The sequence below is a fragment of the Loxodonta africana genome, chromosome 3 (assembly GCF_030014295.1).
Source record: "Loxodonta africana isolate mLoxAfr1 chromosome 3, mLoxAfr1.hap2, whole genome shotgun sequence".
NCBI classification, from domain to species: domain Eukaryota; kingdom Metazoa; phylum Chordata; class Mammalia; order Proboscidea; family Elephantidae; genus Loxodonta; species Loxodonta africana.
The window spans coordinates 30,397,169-30,415,427 of record NC_087344.1 but is presented as its reverse complement, the minus strand read 5'-3'; positions in this window follow the sequence as shown (position 1 = coordinate 30,415,427).

Genomic DNA, 18,259 nt, shown 5'->3' with positions numbered 1-18,259 from the left:
GATTTGTTGATGGAAGATCTGTATTGGCTTCTTGTCTGAGCCATACATACGGGCCATTGTCTGTGACATCAGTTTGTTTCGTTAACGTGGAACCAGAAATTAAGGATTCTTGCAAAACAATCTGGGTACCCGATCCTTCTAGATTTTTACAATTTTACACCCAAATTGTTTTCAACTATCTTGCTCACATCTAATCTGATAGTGATTTAAAATTTTTTATGAGGTAAAATATATACAACAAAGCATTTGCCATTTTAACCATTTTTAAGTGTAGAGTTCAGGGGCATTCATCACATTCTTCGTGTTGTGCAACCACCGCCACTATCAGTTCCAGAAGTTTTTCATCACCCCAAACACAAACTCAGTACCCCTTCAGCAGTGACTACCCGTGTCCTCCTCCCTCCAGGCCCAGGCAACCACTAATAAATTTTGTTCTCTATGCAGTTGCCTATTCTAGATATTTCACATAAGTGGGGTCATGTGATATTTGTCCTTTTGGGTCAGACTTATTTCACTCAACATGTTTTTAAGGTTCATCCACGTTGTAGCATGTATCAGAACTCCATAGAAGTAGTTGTATGGATGTACCGCATTTTGTTTATATATTCCTCTGTTGATGGACACTTGGGTTGTTTCCAAGTGATTAATTCTTTTAGTGATTTCTTTTCATTAAGTTATTTCAAACCATTTGAGTTAGATGTCACAAAACCATAATCATCCATCCATCCATCCATCCATCCATCCATCCATCCATCCATCCATCCATCCATCCATCCACCTACCTAAAACTTTTCCTTCCTTCCTTAACTTAGCTCTTTCTTTTAAATATTATTTAATTAATGATATAATCACCTGAGCAACTACAACAAGCGCAATCAGGTTTGAGGGTCATATAAAATGACTTAACTGGTGATGGCAGCAATGCTTGGGTGAACTAGCAAGTAGCCTTCTGTCCAGGAACATTCAGCCTGAGGTGGAGGATGGTCAGTATGTTTTCAGAGGAAATGGAGACCATGGATGAAACCAGAAAGTTGGTTAAGGGGAGGTTTTAAAAAAGAGATTAAGCAAAAATAAAATCTGGAGCTTTAAAGCTAATGGCATTTTGGAAGCATAATTTTGCTATCAGCAGTAGTTTTACAGGACCAAGTAATTTTAAATTTCCTTATGTTCTAGATCCAGCTGCTCCTTGGACACCTTATGCGGCAGTTCTACTCTGTCCTATGGGGTCAATACGAGTCGAAATTGACTCGACAGCAGTCAAAATTGACTCGACAGCAACAGGTTTTTTTTTTTTAATGCTGTATGTAAAAGGGAAGAATATTGACTATACGATGGACTGCTAAAAGAATGAACAAATCTTTCTTGGAAGCAGTACAGCCAGAATGCTTCTTAAAAGCAAGGATGGCGAGACTACATCTCACATACTTTGGACATGTTATCAGGAGGGAGCAGTTCCTGGAGAAGGACATAATACTTGGTAAAGTAGAAGGTCAGTGAAAAAGAAGAAGACCCTCAAAGAGATGGATTGACACAGCGGCTGCAACAATGGGCTCAAGCATAGCAACAATTGTGAGGATGGCGCAGGACCGGGCAGTGTTTTGTTCTGTTGTGCATAGGGCTGCTATGAGTTGGAACCAACTCGACTGCACCTAACAACAACAACAACAGATAAACCATCACTGCCAATGGAAACAGTTTTTCACCCTCGGTAAAATATGCATTGTTATGTTACATCAAAGAGTTGTTTTCAAAAAGTTTGTTGAAAATAAAACATCTGAGACAGCCCAGCATGTTCAAAGGTAAGCTCTTTTCATCAAAGTGACAACCCATTGCTGTTGAGTCAATTCAACTCCTAGTGACCCTATACTATAAGACAGAGTAATCTTGGCGGAAGCAGACTGCCACATCTTTCTCCCATGGAGCGGCTGGTGGGTTCAAAGCACCCCGACCTTGCGGTTAGCAGCAAGACGCTTAACCACTGTATCACCAGGACTCCTTTCAAAACGAGAAACTTGTGTGTAAGTGCCTACTTGATGGAAAACAAGTCTGCCGTGCACTTAGTTAATATGATGACAAGGAAAGCAAGCTTATAAAATGACATTGTGATAGGTACTAATATAAAAAATAGCGATGCATACTTGGGGGCATGATTTAAAGAAATGCAAACACTTGGGCAGATTCTGAAATAATCTCATCCACCCATTTTAAGTTGCTGGTTGGCCTGACCCTGGTTTTAGCTCTCCACCTATTTAAAAAGAAACCTTGAGCTCGTCCTAAACCATTTTAATCTGTAGAATCAGAGGCCGTGTTGGACCCTCCTCTGCCTTTGCTTGGACAGTTTGGGACATAGGGCGGCTTTGTGTCAAAAGCCTGGAGATACCCTTCACCCATCACTAGGATGGCTGCTGTCAGAAAAATGGAAAATAGAAGTGTTGATGAGGATGTGGAGAAATTGGGGCCCTCACTCTTTGCTGGTGGGAATGCAAAATGATACAGCTGTTAAGGAAAATGGTGTGGTGGTTCCTCAAGAAGTTAAAAATAGAAATATCGTATGATCTAGCAATTCCAATCCCAGGTAAGTACCCAGAAAAACTGAAAGCAGGAACTCGAACAGATGCTTTTCTGTTCATTGCAACTATTCACAATAGCCAAATGTAGAAACAACCCAAGTGTCCATCAAGGGATGCATGAGTAAATAAAACATAGCGTATAAAAAAACATACAAGAAACCCTGGTGGCATAGTGGTTAAAAGCTATGGCTGCTAACCCAAAAGTTGGCAGTTTGAATCCACCAGGTGCTCCTTGGAAACCCTAAGAGGCAGTTCGACTCTGTCCTTTAGGGTCAGTACAAGGGGTGGGAGGGGGTATACGTACAATGGAATATTACGCAGTCATAAAGAGAAATAAAGTCCTGATACATGCTATGACATGGGCGAACCTTGAAAACATCATGCTGAGTGAAGCCAGTCACAAAAGGATAAATACTGTATGATTGCACTTATATGAAGTATCTAAACACATTACCGCTGAGTTGATTCTGACTCATAGCAACCCCATAGAACAGAGTAGAACTGCTACATCGGGTTTCCAAAGCTGTAATCTTTATGGAAGTAGACTGCCAAACCAAATCTTCCTCCCGTGGAGCTACTGATGGGTTCAAACCACTGACCTTTCAGTTAGTAGCCAAGCACTTAACCACTGCATCACCAAGGCTCCTGATGAAATATCTAGAACAGGCCAATTCATAGAGACAAAAGTCTATTAGTTGTTACCAGGGGCTGTTGAGAGGGGGAGATGGGGAGTCATCAATTAAGGGGTGCTGAGTTTCTGTTTTGGGGATGAAAAACATTTGGAAATGAACAGTGGTGATGACTGCACACCATGATAAATGTAATTAATGTCCTGAATTGCACACTTAAAATGGCAAGTATTTTGTTATATGTATTTCACCACAATAAAACTACTTTTAAAAAAGCCTGGAAAGGCAGATTCTTATTGCATGCATACAAACCCACTAAAGGCTGGCTGCATTTGCCTTTCTAAGTGCGTCTTCATTATTCATTTTACTTGGTGAACATTTGTGGAGACTCTGCAGGCATGAACACTAAGAATTTCTCTCCTGGTAAATAGATGATTTGGAGAAGAAAGACCACCAAAGCACTACTCACACGGTAGTTGCAAAACCTTAATATTGCCTCTTTCCAGCTAAGAGAGGAATTTTTCTTTGCTCGACTCATTTCTTAACCTGGTTTGAAACTAACTGCTGGTAGAAACACATGAGAAACTTCCATCTGACCCAGCAATCCCAATACTAGGTATGTGCCCCAAAGACTTAAAAGTAGGGACTCAAACAGAAACCTGTACACCAATGTTCATTGTGGCTCTATCTGTAATAGCCAAAAAGTAGAAACAACCCAAGTGTCCAGCAACAGATGAATGGATAGTGGTCTATACATACAATGGAATATTACTCAGTCAGAGAGAGAAATGAAGTCCTGATACATGCTCCATTATGATGAACCTTGAAAACATCATGCTGGGTGAAATAAATCAGTTACAAAAGGACAAATATCATATGATCCCGCTTACATGAAATAGGCGGATGTGTAAAAAGTAAAGTTTAATAGTGGTTACTGGGGTTGGGAAGCAAGGGGAAAGGGGGAGTTTTTGCTTACAGGGTGTTTGGTTTCTGTTAATGGTGGTGGAATAGCAGTAATGGTTTTAAAACATGGTGAACGTAATTCACATTGAATTGTACACGTAAAAATGGTTGAATTGGCAAATGTTTTGTTATATATATTTTACCTCAATAGAAAAGAACATATCAAGGGAATTTAAAGACAATTATCTATAATGTGTTGAGCCTTCTTAGGGGTCAGTTCCTCTCTATGTAATTTTCATAACAACTGTGTGAGGCAGATGGTGGTGGTAAGTCATTCAATAACTCTAAGTTGAAGAAGATCGGGGCTAAGATGTTAGGGGCATTCAGCTTGCAAGTGTTAGGTCTGCCATTTGAACCTAGATTTATTTTCGCTCTCTCATACTTCATTTAAACATCATTGGTGGTCGAGCGGTAGAATTCTCCCCTTCATGTGGGAGACCCAGATTCGGTTCCCGACCAATGTACCTCATGCACAGCCATCAGCCATCTGTCAGTGGAAGGCTTGCATGTTGCTACAATGCTGAACAGGTTTCATCAGAGCTTCCAGGCTAAGGGAGACTAGGAGGAAAGCCCTGGTGATCTAATTCTGAAAATCAGCAAATGAAAACCCTATGGATCACAATGGCCCAACAAGCAACTGATCATGGGGATGGCACAGGACTGGGCAGCATTTTGTTCCATTGTGCATGGGGTTGCCATGGGTCAGGGGCCAACTCAACAGCAGCTAACATCAACAGTACTCCATTTCTTGTCTACATGTGGTGATTGTTGCTCCTTTCTGGGGTGAGGAATTTCAAAGCTAAGATCTGTGCTGTCAACATGCGTTAAGGAAAAATATTCAATTTACAAGTATTTAAAATGCTTGTCTCTCTGCCTTCCAAGGAACGTTGGTCTCCAGAAAGATTTAAGGTTTGCTGATGTGGAATCAGGATGCAAATGGGAGAATATATAGGTAGGTCTGTACAAGAAAGGATATGCGTAACCCCAAGGTGTTTTGAGAGTGGGGGAGAAATTTGAATAGCCCCTATGAGGGTAGGACCCTAGGAGGTGGAAGATGTATCTAAAGGGGCTTTTATGAAGGTTGAAGGTCCCTGGGTGGTGTTGACTACTAACCTAAAAGTTGGTGGTTTTAACCCACCCAGTGGAACTGGGGAAGAAAGCCCTGGCAATCTGCTTCTGTAAGATTACAGCCAAGAAAACCTTATGGAGCATGGTTCTGCTCTCTAACACAGAGTCGGCATGAGTTGGAATCGACCCCACAGCAACGGATTTTCTTTGGTTGGTGAGGTGGATTTGCTGTCTAATCTTCTCCTTGATAACCTCAAGAGACCTTAAGAAAAGCCCTGTATTAGTTGCCAAAGCTTTTCAGAGTTGTGTTTGAGGTTTTTGTAAAATGTGACGCTCAGGTTTCTCTGAGCCACATCTGCTACTGTCCTTCCCTTTGGGCAATAAATTTCCAGCAGTTCTCAGTGTTGCCATGAAGTCATTGGGTTGCATTAGAACAGTTGTTCTCAACCTTGAACCTGCACCAGAGTCACCTGGAGCTTAAAACACAGACTGTCAGCTTCAGGAGGTCTAGGGTGGGGCCTGAGACTCTGCATTTCTAGAAAGTTCCCAGGGGATACTGATTCTGCTGGTCCAGGACCACATTTGGAGAACCAATGCATTGAAGAAACCCATTTTTTTTTTTTTAACATCTCTTCCTTTTGTTCAAGTGTCTTCGACTACAGACTGTAAATGCTTTTCTTAGAAGCAATACAACCAGAATGTTCCTTAGAAGCGAGGATGGCGAGGCTTTGTCTCCCTTACCTTGGACACGTCATCAGAAAAGACCAGATGCTAGAAAAAAAACATCATGTGTGGTAAAGTAGAGGGTCAGCAAAAATGAGGGAAACCCTCAGTGAGGTGGATTGACATAATAGCTGCAACAGTGGAGTCAAACATACCACCGACCATGAAGATGGCACAGGGCTGGGCAAGGTTTCATTCTGTTACAATAAGGTCGCCAGGAGTCAGAGTCGACTCCACAGCAACTAAGAAAGTAACAACAATTTTTTTCTCCACGTGTTCTGTCTCAGAAGGTCTGCTTGTGGAGTCCACTGAGGCTGCTATGGCCAACCCCCGCTTTGCCCACACAGAGAGTCTAGAGCTGGACTCAGCCTCTTCCTCTCTCCCCTTCTCCAGCCCTCCATCACCAGCTCACCAGGGTGGCCTCTCCCCGTGATCGTCTCAGCAGGCTTCCTTCTCCATTGGCTGCCAGAGGATCATGAAGTCAGCCACTAAGCCTCCAGGAGGGGCATGGGGAGACCACTCAGCTGTGAAGGCTGGGGTGAGTCTGTGGGAGGAACTCATGTGCCCCCCCAGCCTGGGGCCGGTGAGCAGGGACACAGGGACACAGCAGGATTTTACAATCTGGGGGCTCTTGGGAACTCCATCCGCATGGCATCTTGTTAAGGAAGAGGGTGCTAATTATTTCATTTTTACTCTTGCCCCTTGTGACATGTTCTCTGGGGGTGTGTGTTTTGGGATGGCGAGGGGTGAAGAGATGGAACAGCCACCAGGGACTCATTCCCATCAGGATCCCCCTGTACTTGCCAAGATGTTTACCCCTAGTTATGGACTGAATTGTGTTCCCCCAAAATATGTGTTGGAATTTTAACCCTTTTTACCTGTAAATATGACCCTCTTTGGAAAGAGGGATCTTCTTCTGTGTTGTTAATGAGGTCACACCAGAGTAGAGTGGGTCCAAGCTGCACTAAAGGCACTGGCAAAAAGCAAGACTCCAGGAACTGACACAATATCGGTTGAGATGTTTCAACAAACAGATGCAGCACTGGAAGTGCTCACTCATCTATGCCAAGAAATTTTGAAGACAGCTACCTGGCCAACCGACTAGAAGAGATACATATTTGTACTCATTCCAAAGAAAGGTGATCCAACAGAATGTGGAAATTATTGAACAATATCATTAATACCACACACAAGTAAAATTTTGCTGAAGATCATTCAAAAGCGGTTGCAGCAGTACATTGACAGGGAACTGCCAGAAATTCAACCAGATTAGAAGAGGACCTGAAATGAAGAATATCACTGGTGATGTCAGATGGATTCTGATGATGTCAAATGGATCTCTGGTGATGTCAGATGGATCTCTGCTGGAAGCAGAGAATACCAGAAGGATATTTACCTGTATTTTATTGATTATGCAAATGCATTCAACTCTGTGGATTGTAAAAAATTATGGATAACATTGTGGAGAATGGGGATTCCAGAACACTTTTTTGTGCTCTTGAGGAACCTGTACTTAGACCAAGAGGCAGTTGTTCGAACAGAGCAAGGAGATATGGCGTGGATTAAAGTCAGAAAAGATATGTCAGGGTTGTATCCTTTCACCATACTTATTCAACCTGTATGCTGAGCAAATAATCTGAGAAGCTGGACTATATGAAGAAGAATGAGGCATTAGGATTGGAGGAAGACTTATTAACAACCTGTGATATGCAGATGACACAATGTTACTTGCTGAAAGTGAAGAGGACTTGAAGAACTTGCTGATGAAGATCAAAGACCAGAGCCTTCAGTATGATTACACCTCAATATAAAACAAAAATCCTTACAACTGGACCAATAAGCAACATCATGATAAACAGAGAAAAGATTAAAGTTGTCAAGGATTTCATTGTACTTGGATCCACAATCAACAGCTTTGGAAGCAGCAGTCAAGAAATAAAACAACGCATTGCATTGGGCGAATCTGCTACAAAAGATCTCTTTAAAGTGTTAAAAAGCACTTAAGGACTAAGGTGCACCTGACACAGCCTATGGTATTTTCAATGGCCTTGTATGCATATGAAAGTTGGACAAGGAATAAGGAAGGCTGAAGAAGAATCAATGCCTCTGAATTATGGTGGTGACAAATAATATTGAATATTCCGTGGCCTGCCAGAAGAACAAACAAATCTGTCTTGGAAGAACTACAGCCAGAATGCTCCTTAGAAGCTAAGATGGCAAGACTTCATCTCACATACTTTGGTCATGTTATTAGGAGGGACCACTCCCTGGAGAAGGACATCGTCCTTGGTAAATAGGGGGTCAAAGAAAAAGAGAAAGACCCTCAATAAGATGGATTGACACAGTGGCTGCAATAATGGGCTCAAGCATAACAATGATTGTGAGGGTGGTGCAGAAACGGGCAGTGTTTTGTTCTGTTGTACATGGGGTTGCTATGAGTTGGAACCCACTCGACGGCTCCTAACAACAACAACAATGGAAAAAATGTAAATATAAGGATGCTCATTGTACTGTTTTTGAAATGATGAAAAACTGAAAATCATTTAAATGTCCACTGAGAATCTGGTTAAACATACTATGAAACATCAATAAAGGATTATCAAATCATAGAGGATGCTTTGAAATCATTTTTTAATAGCAGGGGCCATATAAAATATAAAATTTTATGCCACAACATGGATGAACCTTGAAAACATTGTGTTGAATGAAATAAGCCAGTAGCAAAAGGACAAATACTATAAGATTGCACTTATGTGAAATAAACAAATATATAAAAACCAAAGATTACTAATGGTAACCAGCAGTGGAAGAGAGGAGGAAAGGGGGAGTTTATGTTTAGGCGGGCAGTGAACTTATGTTAATGGTGGTGGGGTATTTTGGAAAAGGACAGTGATAATGGTGGCACAACATGTAGAATGTGATCAATGTCATTGAATTGTAAACGTGGACGTTGTGCTGGGAATGTTTTAGTATATATATTTTCACCACAACAAAAAATTTTAATTTTATAGTATAAAATATAATATAAAATAGAACCTGAAATTACTTCATTGCAGACGATACATTAAATGACAATAATCCAGACAAAAATTGCCCGCCGTCCCTCATGCGATACTTATGTCCATCTTGATATCAATACTTTTGTCCATTTCATTTACCAGTAAGAGTTCATGGGCACGGTCACCTTTTAAATGTATACAGTGATATCATAGCATTTGATATTTCACACTTTCTGTTAACATTGTGCCACGCAACAGATGATCCTGGTTAGAAGGGAAGAAAAATGCAGGACAAAACTCAAATTCTTAAAAAAAGGCCAGAAACGGGGCCACCTGAGGCTATTGCCCTGAAACGTTCTTTAAACCTTGAACCAAAATTATCCCCTGAGATCACCTTTTAGCAGAAAAGCAGAGTGACACACAAAATAAAGGATATTACCCAATATTAGATCAGTGCTAGACTAAAAAACCACCTGTATGAGTCCAAAAGGTCAACATTTAATCCACAGCAAAGATGAGATGATAAGGGAGCAGGGAAACTAGAGTACTAGGAATGGAACAACCAGAACACAGTTGAAGAGAATGTTGACACGTTGTGAAAAATGTAACTGATGTCACTAATCAATTTGTGTGGAAATTATCAAACGAGAACTTCACTTGCTATGTAAACTTCCACAAAAGACACAATAAAATATTAAAAAACAACAACAGCAACATTGTGCAGTGAATATTTTTCTACTTTTTACTTTTCCTTCTTATCAGCCCTTTACTCCAGCTGAATCTCCCGTCACCTTCAGGTAATCACTGTGTGTTCTGGAGTCTCTTTCCAAATCTTTCTTCGTACCTGACATTACAAAATTACACTTCTCTAAAATTCATCTTTTTTTTTTTAACTTGGCAGCAAGTACATTATGGACTCCCTCCAGACCCATAGATAGATATCTAACTCTTTACTTTTAATAGCTGCACAATGTCCCATGTTATGAATGTATTTAGAGTATTCAACTATTCCACCTTGGAGGGCAGACAGGTTATTATTTCCAGGTTAGCTATTGTTTCCACTATTAACAATTCTTCAGTAAATGTATTTCTATAAGATGGAGTCCCAGGTGTTGGATTTGAAATAGGTATTGTCACATCAGCTCTCCCAAAATGTAATAAGTCACAATTCCCACTAACAATATACACATCTTTGCAAGCACTGAATCTTACCATTTTTTTCTTTTAAGTTATTGTCAATCTGATGAGTGAAAAGTGGCAAGTCACTCTGATTTAATTTTTATTTCTCTGACTGCTAGTGAAGTTGAACATCCTTCTATTTTTCATTTCATTTCATTTTTTAAAATAATTTTTATTGTGCTTTAAGTGAAAGTTTACAAATCAAATCAGTCTCTCACATATAAACTTGTATATACCTTACTACATACTTCCATTTATTCTCCCCCTAATGAGTCAGCCCGCTCCCTCCTTCCAGCCTTTCCTTTCGTGACCGTTTTGCCAGTTTCTAACCCCCTCTACCCTCCTATCTCCCCTCCAGAGAGGAGATGCGAACACAGTCTCAAGTGTCCACCTGGTACAAGTAGCTCACTCCTCATCAGCATCTCTCTCCAACCCATTGTCCACTCCAATCCATGTCTGATGAGTTGTCTTGGGGAATGGTTCCTGTCCTGGCCCAACAGAAGGTCTGGGGGCCATCACCACCGGGGTCCTTCCAGTCTCAGTCATACCATTAAGTCTGGTCTTTTTATGAGAATTTGGGGTCTGCATCCCACTGTTCTCCTGCTCCCTCAGGGATTCTCTGTTGTGTTCCCTGTCGGGGCAGTCATTGGTTGTGGCCGGGCACCATCTAGTTCTTCTGGTCTCAGGATGATGTAAGTCTCTAGTTCATGCGGCCCTTTCTGTCTCTTGGGCTCATAATTATCTTGTGACCTTGGTGTTCTTCATTCTCCTTTGATCCTGGTGGGTTGAGACCAATTGATACATCTTAGACGGCCGCTTGTTAGCATTTAAGATCCCAGACGCCACTCTTCAAAGTGGGATGCAGAATGTTTTCTTAATAGAATTTATTTTGCCAATTGACTTAGATGCCCCCTGAAACCATAGTCCCCAAACCCCTGCCCTTGCTCTGCTGACCTTCAAAGCATTCAGTTTATTTAGGAAACTTCTTTGCTTTTGGTCCAGTGCAGTTGAGCTGACCTTCCCTGTATTGAGTGTTGTCCTTCCCTTCATCTAAAGTAGTTCTCATCTACTATCTAATCAGTAAATAATGCTTTCCCACCCTCCCTCCCTCCCCCCTCTCATAACCACAAAAGAATGTGTTCTTCTCAGTTTAAACTATTTCTGAAGATCTTGTAATAGTGGTCTTATGCAATATTTGTCCTTTTGCATCTGACTAATTTCACTCAGCATAATGCCTTCCAGGTTCCTCCATGTTATGAAATGTTTCACAGATTCGTCACTGTTCTTTATCGATGCGTAGTATTCCATTGTGTGAATATACCACAATTTATTTATCCATTCATCCGTTGATGGACACCTTGGTTGCTTCCAGCTTTTGCTATTGTTAACAGTGCTGCAGTAAACATGGGTGTGCATATATCTATTCGTGTGAAGGCTCTTATTTCTCTAGGGTATATTCCGAGGAGTGGGATTTCTGGGTTGTACGGTAGTTCTATTTCTAACTTTTTAAGATAACGCCAGATAGATTTCCAAAGTGTTTGTACCATTTTACATCCCCACCAGCATTTTACTTTTAAAATATTTTTTTTCCTGTGTATTTCTCCTTTCAAATATTATTTGCATATTTGGACACATTTGGATTGTTTGTGTTTTCCTTATCAATTTGTGGGAGGTTTTTATATAAGTATTAACTTTTTAATTGTTACATGTGTCATCTGGACCCAGAGCTGTCCAAAATATTATTAACCCTGACACATCCTTCAAATGAACTCTAGGTAGATAGATAGCGACCATGGAGTCAACTCCAGTTCATGGTGACCTTATGGACAACAGGAGGAAGTATTGCCCAGTTCTGTGTCATCCTCATCATTGTTGATGTTCAAGTCCATTGTTTGGCTGTTGTGGGAATCCATCTCCCAAGGGTCTCCCTCTTCCTCAGTGGACCTCTACTTCACCAAACATAATGTCCTCTTCCAGGGATTGATGCCTCCAGATGACCTGTTCAAAGTAAGCAAGTCTGACAATATTATGTTAGCTCCATAGGGTTTTCATTGGCTAATTTTTGGAAGTAGATTGCCAGGCTTTTCTTCCTTATTTGTCTTAGTTTAGAGGCTCTGCTGAAACCTGTCCACCATGGGTAGTGACTCTGCTAGTATTCAAATACTGGTCATATACCTTTCAGCATCACAGCGTCTCTCAAGACACCATAGTAAGCCAAACTGACAGATGGTAGAAATGAACTCTAGACCCTCACCTCCAAATTAGCTGCTGCTATTGATATATTCCAGAGCCTCAGAATAATCCAAGGGACATCAGAAAAGAAAAAAAACACGGGACTAATGTTGTAATCATGCACTGAAGCTATGTAGCAACTGTTACCTTTTCTTTTTTTTTTTAAATAGATTTATTGAGGTATAATTGGCATATAATAAATTGCACAAGTTTGTTGTTGTTAGGTGCCGATGAGTTGGTTCCCACTCATAGCAACCCTAAGTACAACGAAACAGTGTCTGGTCCTGCACCATCTTCATGATCATTGCTATGTTTGAGGCCATTGTTGCAGCCACTGCGTCAATCCATCTTGCTAAGGGTCTTCATCTTTTTTGCTGACCCTGTACCTTACCAAGGACACCCTGGTGGCATAGTGGTTAAGTGCTACGGCTGTTAACCAAGAGGTCGGTAGTTCAAATCCTTTTGGGGCTCCTTGGAAACTCTATGGGGCAGTTCTACTCTGTCCTATGGGGTTGCTATGAGTGGGAATCGACTCGATGGCAGTGGGTTTGATTTTGGTTTTGGTACCTTACCAAGCAAGATGTCCTTCAGTGACTGGTCCCTCCTGATAACACGTCCAAAGTACATGTGATGAAGTTTCCCCATCCTTGCTTTCAAGGAACACTCTGGTTGTACTTCTTCCAAGACAGAGTTCTGGCAGTCCATATTCTTCACCAACATCATAATTCAAAGGCATCAGTTCTACTTTGGTCTTCCTTATTCACATGCGTATGACACTATTGAAAATATCATGACTTAGGTCAGGTGCACCTTAGTCATCAAAGTGACATCTTTGCTTTTTATCACTTTAAAAAGCTCTTTTGCAGCAGATTTGCCCTCTGCAATACATCCTCTGATTTCTTGACTGCTGCTTTCATGGGTGTTGATTGTGGATACAAGTAAAATGAAGTCATTGGCAACTTCAGTCCTTTCTCTGTTTATCATGATATTGCTCATTGGTCCAGTTACGAGGATTTTTGTTTTCGTTATGTGGAGGTGTAATTCATACTGAAGGCTGCAGACTTTGATCTTCATCAGTAAGTGCATCAAGTCCTTTTTGCTTTCTGCAGGTAAGGTTGTGTCATCTGCGTACTGCAGGTTGTTAATGAGTTTTCCTCCAACTCTGATGCCTTGTTCTTCTTCATATAGTCCAGCTTCTCAGATTATTTACTCAGCATACAAATTGAATAAGTATGGTGAAAGGATACAACCCTGATGCACACCTTTGCGGATTTTAAAACATGCAATATCCACTTGTTCTGTTCAAATGACTGCCTCTTGGTCTATGTACAGGTTCTGTATAAGCACAATTCAGTGTTCTGGGATTCCCATTCTTCCCAATGTTATCCATAACTTGTTATGATCCACATAGTCAAATGCCTTTGCATAGTCAATAAAACACAGGTAAACATCTTTCTGGTGTTCTGTGCTTTCAGCCAAGATCCGTCTGACATCACCAATGATATTTCCCATTCCACATCCTCTTCTGAATCCAGCTTGAATTTCTGGCAGTTCCCTGTTGATGTACTGCTGCAACTGTTTTTTAATATCTTCAGCAAAATTTTACTTGCATGTGATATTAAAGATATTGTTTGATAATATCTGAATTCTGTTGGGTCACCTTTCTTTGGAACAGGCACAAATATGGAGCTCTTCCAGTCAGTTGGACAAGTAGTTGTCTTCCAAATTTCTTGACATAGGTGAGTGAGCACTTCCAGTGCTGCATCTGTTTGTTGAAACATCTCAAGTGGTATTCCTTCAATTCCCGGAGCCTTGTTTTTTGGCCAAAGCCTTCAGTGCAGGTTGCATTTCTTCTTTTAATACCAGTGGTTCTTATCATGTGCTATCTTCTATAATGGTTGAATGATGACTAATTCTTTTTCATACAGTGACTCTGTATATTCCTTCCATCTTCTTTTGATGCTTCCTGCATAGTTCAATGTTTTGCCCACAGAATCTTCAAAATTGCAACTCAAGGCTTCGATTTTTTCTCCAATTCTTTCAGCTTGAGAAATGGTGAGTGTGTTCTTCCCTTTTGGTTTTCTATCTCCAGGTCTTTGCACATTTCATTAAATACTTTACTTTGTCTTCTCGAGCTGCCGGGAATCTTCTGTTCAGGTCTTCAACTTCGTCATTTCTTCCATTCACTTTAGCTACTCTACATTCAAGAGCAAGTTTCAGAGTCTCTTCTGACATCCATTTTGGTTTTTTTCCTGTCTTTTTAATGACCTTGCAAAAGTTTCAAATGTGTAATTCAAAAGTATACTATCTTGATGGGGGAGAAATTTTCACAAGTATACACATATGGCAAAATTCATTAAAGTAAATTGCAAAAGTTTCAAGTGTATAATTTAATGAATTTTGAAATATGTATATACCCATGAAATCTTCACCCCCATCAAGATAGTAAACATTTTCATCAACCCCCAAAGTTTCCTTGTAACCCTGCCCTCTCCACCCCACCCCTAGGCAACCACTAATCTGCTTTCTGTCAGTATAGATGAGTTTGAGTTTTCTAGAATTGTACACAAATGAAATCATACAGTATGTACTCTTTTTCCCTCTCACTCAACATCATTATTTTTGAGATTCATTCATATTGTAGCATGTATTTTAGATCGTTCCCATTATTACTGAATAGTATTCATGATAAGGATGGGCTACAGTTTGTTTATTCATTCATCTGTTGATGGATATTTGGGATGGGGCTATTACACACAAAGCTGCTCTGAACATTACATTATTTTTAAAACTCCACTCAAGGTACTTATCCTGTGCAATGAGAACAACAAATTCAACAAAGTAGTTGTATCATAGGTTACAAAAAACCTGACATGGCCTGTCTACACGACATACACTCCAGGACTATTCTTGAAAAATCAAATGGCTTTCTCATGCTTGTTGTTGTTAGTTGCTGTCTAGTTGGCTCAGACTCATGGCGACCCCATGTACAACAGAATGTAACATTGCTCATCCTGCACCATCATCATGATTGTTGGTACGCTCAAGTCCGCTGTTGAGGCCATTGTATATTCTGAGTGTCTTCCAGTGTAGGGGACACATCTTCCAGCACTGTATCAGGCAATGTTCTATTGTGATCCATAGGTTTTCACTGGCTAATTTTCAGAGGTAGGTTGCTGGGACTTTCCTCCTGGTCTGTCTTAGTCTGGAAGCTCTGCTGAACCTGTCTACCATGGGCGATTCTCCTGGTATTTGAAATACTGGTAGTATAACTTCTAGCATCACAGCAACAGGCAGCCATTACAGTATGACAAACAGACAGACGGCTTGTGATCACATTAGCTAGAACCCTTAAAGGAAGGGTTCTCTAACTGGAACGTGCATCAGCATGACCTGGAGAGCTTGTTTAAACACAGATTTCTGGGCCTTAGATTCAGCAGACCTGGGTTGGAGCCCCAGATTCTGCATTTCTAACAGTCCCAAGTGATGCTGATGCTGCTGGTCCAGGGACCATACTTTGAGAACCACTACTTTCAGGTAGTGTTAACTACCTTCAGTGATCACAACCACTTCTTTCTTTTTTAATAGAAATGTCTTTAGAGTTTTACTCTTCAGTAAGGTTTTTTTTTTTTTTGCTTTTGGCTTCCAGTAAGTATTCTTTATCACACTTATTTGTTTTGTTAGAGTTTTTATTTTTAAATTACAAAGAACTGTTAAATTATTGCCTTCCTTGTCGACGGCACTGGGTTTTTTTTTTGGTGATACCTATTGCTATACTCACACAATTTTTTTTCTTTTTTTCCTATTTATGGGATGCTGTCTCATTTGTTTACTTATTTCTACGTTTTTCTTTACTTTTTGATATGATAAAACTATGATAGATCATTTTATTCATGTTAATAAATAATTTTATTTATTAGAGAGCACAAGACCTATCTTTGCAATTGTGGAATAAGCTCTATTTTGTGAAATAAAATTATAAGTTTTGCTTTATGAAAACAGAGAATTCTCTTTCCCATGACACTAAAGAAGGTCATCTTATTAAATGTCGGAAGCCTATGGCTGTATAATGACGTATATATATGTATGTGTATACATATCTATATTTATCTATATATATATAATTTTTAAAGCTTATAGTTGTGCCTTAAACTGTAAATAACTTTTAGAAGCAGCTTGTCTAGTTTCACATAATTGTATTTAGGTGATTAGGCTCACTGGAACACTTGAAACTTGTTTTTTCAGCAAACAATTGAAGATTAAGGAATGTGTTCCATTTCTGAGACCCCAGAGGTCTCACAATCATGGCTCACTGATCTTGCGATTGTCTTAGCATGATTTTTATTTTTCTATTCTTCATAATTTTGCTGAAGATCATTCAAAAACAGTTGCAGTAGTACATTGACAGGGAACTGCCAAAAATTAAAGCTGGATTCAGAAGAAGAGGTGGAACAAGGGATATCATTGCTGATGTCAGCTGGATCCTGGCTGAAAGCAGAGAATACCAGAAAGATGTTGACCTGTGTTGTGTTGACTATGCAAAGGCATTTGACTGTGTGGATCGTAACAAATTATGGATAACATTGGGAAGAATGGGAATTCCAGAACACTTAATTGTGCTCACGTGAGGCCTATACATAGACCAATCAATTGGGTGTGATCAGGAAATGTTCAATACCTGCTCCTAGTCTCTTCCCACCAGCCCCCTCACCATGAATCAGCCCAAAGGAATAGATGTGCTGCCTTAAAAAGTTAAACCCCCTGGGATGGTAAAGACTGATGGAAAGCTAGTTCATCTTGAAACAATAACCGTTCTAACACCAAGCACCAGGAGCAGAATCTGAATTCTTTTCAAGCTAAATGTAATATCAAAGTGTATGACTTGCCAATATTTTATCATGCCTCAGAAATTGCATTGTATCCCAATAACAACAAGATTCAAGTTGATGAACTCATTTACATGGATTAGCTGCTCTATGTCTTCTCCTTTATAATCAGCGATGGCACAATCAGAGTTAATTAAATCCAGGGAACAAAAACCACCCTAGTAATTTTTGTTCGTTTGCTTCAAATAACCTTTTTATTCTGGAATAATTTTAGATTTACAGAAAAGTTGCAAAAATAGTTCAGAGAGTTCCTGTTTACCCTTTACCCAGCTCCCTTTAATGTTAACATCTTATATAACCAGGGTACGTTTGTCAAAACTAACATTGGTACACTATTACTAACTAAACTCCAAACTCTCTTCTGGTTTTACCAGTGTTTCCACTAATGTCTTTTTTGGTTCCAGGGTCTAATCTAGAATAAAAACCAGCTGCTGTGGAGTGAACTGTGACTCATGGTGACCCCATGTGTGTCAGAGCAGAGCTGTGCTCCATAGGATTTTCAGTGGATGGTTTGGGGGAAGTAAATCAAGCCTTTCTTCCAAGGTGCCTCCAACATCTCGGTTAGCAGCCAAGAGGATAAAGCATTGGCACTACCCAAGAACTCCCATCTAGGATACCACGTTGCATTTGGTCATCTTGTCTCCTTAGTCTCCTCTGATCCATTATAGTTTCTTTGTCTTTTCTTCTTATGAATCAGATTTTACCAGTTTTTCCATTGTCCTTTTTTCCCCCCAGAATCTAGTCCAGGGTACCTTGTTACATTTAATTGTCATGTCTCCACAGTCTACCCTGGTGTGTGACTGTTTTTCAGTCTTTGTTTTTTTTTTTTTTTTAACTTTTATTGAGCGTCAAGTGAACGTTTACAAATCAAGTCAGTCTGTCACATATAAGTTTACATACATCTTACTCCGTACTCCCACTTGCTCTCCCCCTATTGAGTCAGCCCTTCCAGTCTCTCGTGACAATTTTGCCAGCTTCCCACTCTCTCTATCCTCCCATCCCCCCTCCAG